The 4,870-nt window shown below is 37.0% G+C and overlaps 1 pseudogene; it reads left to right on the forward strand.

Annotated features, from left to right (window-relative positions):
* The first annotated feature begins 2,151 nt into the window (after window positions 1-2,151).
* LOC141648996 (glucan endo-1,3-beta-glucosidase-like) lies at window positions 2,152-3,341 on the forward strand (annotated as a pseudogene).
* The last annotated feature ends 1,529 nt before the right edge of the window (window positions 3,342-4,870 follow it).

Genomic DNA, 4,870 nt, shown 5'->3' on the forward strand with positions numbered 1-4,870 from the left:
TAGCCCTGATCGACTAACATCCCAAGTGATACAAGATTTCTCTTCAAACGTGGAATATGCCTAACACCTTCTAGGAAGACAACAACACCATCACATGTCCTAACCCGAATAGTCCCAACTCCAAGCACCTCACAGATAGACCCGTCACCCATGACAACATTGACCCCATGTGAAGCTTCATAAGAAATAAACCATTCCCTAAATGGACACATATGATAAACGCATCCCGTATCCAAAATCCAACTATTTGAAGAACGTGGAACAACATCAACAACGAGAGCATAATCTTCCTCAGAATCGTATTTAGCAACCTTTTGTGCAACAGCAGAAACACCAGCTTCCTTCAACTTAGGACACTGATTTTTCCAATGACTTGGTTCTTTGCAGTAATTGCAGACATTCTTACGAGGACCCTTAGACTTGGCTTTACCCTTACTAGAACCCTCCTAATTAACAACAAGCCCTACAGGACTACTGTCTACAACACCACCTGACGTTAATCGGCGCAAATCCCTAGTGTGAAGCGCTGACCTCACTTCCTCTAGGGTCAAAGAATCTTTACCAACAACAAACGACTCCACAAAAGTCTCAAACGAATCTGGCAAAGAAACTAACAAGATTAAGGCGGCATCCTCATCATCTACCTTAACATCTAAATTACGTAGATCAAGTAAAATAGAGTTAAGACGGTCTAGATGGTCCTTCAGAGACGTACCTTCTTGCATACGAAGACCAAACAAACGCCGCTTAAGAAGCAACTTGTTGGTTAGAGTCTTTGTCATATACAAAGATTCCAACTTCAACCATAAACCTATAGAAGTTTCCTCATCCGCAACCTCAACCATAACATGATCAGCTAAACATAACAGAATTAAAGAATGAGCCTTCTCCTCCAAGACTACATTTGCATCTGTCTTTGCTGTCTTTCCTGCATCAGACGAACTACCTGCTGAATTTGCCTTTGAGATAACAGACCAGACGCCTTGCTGTCTAAGTAAAGCTCTCATCTTTAACTACCACAGCCCAAAACTATTTCTCCCAGTGAACTTTTCAACATTCAAAACATTCGTAGACGACATCTTTTCACCTAAATCAAGAAACCCAAATAACGCCTAAAACACAACTAACGCGGAAGCAGATCCCAAATCAGAACCCTAGCTCTGATACCAATTGTTGTAACGGAGACGTCCCGTTACCCAAACAGTTATTTGATACGCGGTGATATGAACAATAAATAACGAATGTAAATAAAGTTGACACAAAGATTTACGTGGTCACCAGTAAAATAACTAGTTATGTCCACCCTGCGAGGAGATCAAATTTCACTATAGTGGAAAAAATAGTACAACAGTAGACCGGTACACACGCGGTCAATATGAGTCAAAAGTATACCCTATTCTAGCAACAAATATAGTAGTCTCAAAGGAACAAAAGAGACTACCCCAATAAGACGAAGGACAAATAATCTTGAGGCCTACCAAGATCTGAACAAACTCCTCCGATCTTTAAAGACAGACGGACACCAATAATAGAGCCCGGAACAAACTGAGTTTTCTTCTTCAGAAGGAACCTCACAAATCGACCCTCTTTATGCTCTCAAATCTCTCTCTTAATTAACCTAGAATAATACCTAGGTCTTTATATATATTTATTCCACCCAAGATAATTAAAATATCTAGACTAATAAGAATAAACTAATAGAAAATTAATTAACTTCCTAATCACAATACCACGGAAACTTAAGTGCGCAAAACTAAACATACAACAAGAACACTAGGAAACACGAAGTGGGGTCCACACCCACTAATTTTCCCAAAAACATAATTCGTGCGACCCGTGAATGTATAGGAGTGACTCGCCCGTGTTACGACTGGCTGCATCTTGCTTATCCGTCTTCGACACAAATTCAAGGCACAATTCCTAACAAAATAAATAAGACACCCCTAAATGGAAAGGGGTAAACAAACCGCCGAAACGGAGTGAGTATTAGTTAAGGACTTAATGTGATATAGTTGAACTTTCTTGCCCTTCTAACATCCTTGGCTCTATATAAAAAGTTGTTCGGTTATACTTTGAGAATTATCAATAAAATCAAAATTTAATGAAATAAGATCACAAATATATAAATAAACATCAATACTTTACTTAGCCATGGCTATGGGATATAGTAAGGTTCCGAAACGTAATGTGACGTTATTGCTAATTGTATTGTTGTTGTTCACCTTAAGCCCAACAGGTAAATATTACTCCCTTCGTCTCAATTATTATTTACCAATTTTATTAATTGTAAGGGATATTTTAATCAAATGTAAAACAACTACACTCATAACTCATACTAAGTCATAACTCTGTACTCGTATAGTCGTACTAATTTGGACAATTTAATACACAAGCACAAATCGGAGTAATATATAGGCAATCTGGAAACAATTTACCTTCGCCGCAACAAGTGGTGAATATTTACCAATCCAACGGCATACGATATACGATACATGAGAATCTATTATCCAGATCCAGCAACTCTCCAAGCAGTACATGGTTCCGGCATACAACTATTCCTAGACGTCCCAAATGACCAGGTTCAAAATTTTGCTCAAAACCCATCTCTGGCAGTCCAATGGGTGCGACAAAACGTTGCGCCATATGCGTCCTCTATTTCCTACCTAGCGGTAGGGAACGAAGTTCCTCAAGAGGTAAAACAATTTGTGGGACCGGCCTTGTCAAATGCTTTAAATGCCCTTAACTCCTTTAACGGCTTAGCGGACCAAATTAAGGTCACCACGGCAATTGGTATGAGTGAAATTATAAACTCGTACCCGCCCTCGGCTGGTGAATTTGGCGATTTACCATTCATGGACCCGATAGTAAATTTCCTAAAACAGAACGGTTCACCTTTAATGCTTAATGTTTACCCGTACATTACATATGTACAAAATATGGCAACAATTTCTCAAGACTATGCATCATTTACGTCTCCTGGACCCGTGGTCACGGACCCTAACAACGGGCTACAATACCAAAATGTTTATGATGCGCTCGTGGATTCAGTTCACTCAGCTTTAGCTAAGCGGGGTGCACCCAACACCCCGTTTGTCACCTCCGAGACAGGATGGCGTTCTACCGGAGGTGATAGCGCGTCACTGGGCCAAGCAGGAACCTACTATAGGGGAAGAACCCATCATGCCAAATTCGGAACTCCATTAAAACCCGGTCCCACCCAAGTGTACTTATTTTCCATGTTTGATGAGAATCAGAAGCAAGGGGATGCCACTAAGCAGCATTATGGGATCTTTAATACTAATGGACCGCCCAAATACGACGGCCTCAACTTCAATTCCTAAGACCATTGTAACTTGTAAGCGTTATTATTATCGATCAAACATGTGTTGAGGAATATGGTATATTTCCAATATGTCATCTAAAATTATTGTTTTTCTTTTTGATGGTTTTCAATAAAATAATAGCATTAGGAAGAATTGTCCTAAATCTTTGATTATAGAATTATGTATCATTTACGATCTTGATTATAGAATTATTGGTCGTTTATGAATCTCGATCATTATGCAATTTATATGGATAACCATGTAGGCAATTTATTTCAATTTTTACAAGTAATTACTGCAACGAAAGCTATACAGACACAAGAAAAAACAGTAGTGCAAATACAGAAAGAACATAAAAGCATCAGTTTATCATATTCCGAAACAAATGAACAATGAATCTATAGTTCACTAGAAATGCACAATAATACTCTGTATTCCGAAACTAACTACTCAACAGTCAACAATATCAGTTTAATCTAGTTTTGTTCGAATATAAGTTACCACTTACCAGTCATTTTATTCTAGACTCATATATACGCATGTTTAGGCTCTCGTGATTCTTTCTAACTTAATTTCCGTCAATTCAGTTCACTTCCTTTTAAGTATTGTTCAATTAGAAACTTAAGAGCATTCTTTTAGTATAGTTCATTTCTATTCAAAAAGTTTCAGTATGAAAGAAATACTGTATATTTTAGAGAATTTACTATTTAGACAATGATCTAGTGAATATTTGATTAATCAACTATGAAGCAGTTTTTTTTAGCATAGCACTAAAAGGCTGCTTCTGGCAAGTTGGAGAAATCTATGTACAAATGGGCCATAATTAGGGATGGCAAATTGGCAATGGATCTTGGATCCCGTAATGGGTAGGATATGAATCCTAAAATTTTGGACCCTTTGAATATGGGTAGGATATAGGTCAAAGTGTTTTAAAACGGATCTAAATTTGGATCTACCCAACTAGACTCATATCTTACCCTAGATCCATTTTTATTATTAAAATAAAATAAAAAGTTGTTTGAGATTACTAGGAGTGACTACTTTATTTCATTCTCTTCCACATATAAGGATGACCAATGTCATTATGCAGACTCTCTAAAATTATTAGAGGGAGAAAGTCCTCCAAAAATAAGAAAAATCATAAAAAATAGGAAATGGGGCTTGAATGTTGTACACTTGTACTTGCCTTCTTCTTCCAATTTCTTCTTCTCTATTCCCAGAACTCTATTCTTTTGCATTCTTTATAAAAGTAAGAAATGGGTTATGAATATCTTTCTTTTCTTCATTTCTCATCTCATTCTATAGAACTTTTTTCTCGTGTCTTTTTCCAGAAATTTTTTTCTTTCTAACTTCTTGATTTTTACCTCGTTTAAGATCCGACTTTATTTGCTCTTCATTTTAGCCTAGGAGAGCTTATTTATTCATTTATCTTAAGAATGAAGATCTAAATCAAGAAGTCAAGAAGTTTCATAGAACATTCTTTGAGTTTATTTTCATGTTTTGATTATATCAAAACAATGAACTATGTTAATTTTTGTGTTTAGAGT

The sequence above is a fragment of the Silene latifolia genome, chromosome 3 (genome assembly GCF_048544455.1).
Source record: "Silene latifolia isolate original U9 population chromosome 3, ASM4854445v1, whole genome shotgun sequence".
Classification (NCBI taxonomy): Eukaryota; Viridiplantae; Streptophyta; class Magnoliopsida; order Caryophyllales; family Caryophyllaceae; genus Silene; species Silene latifolia.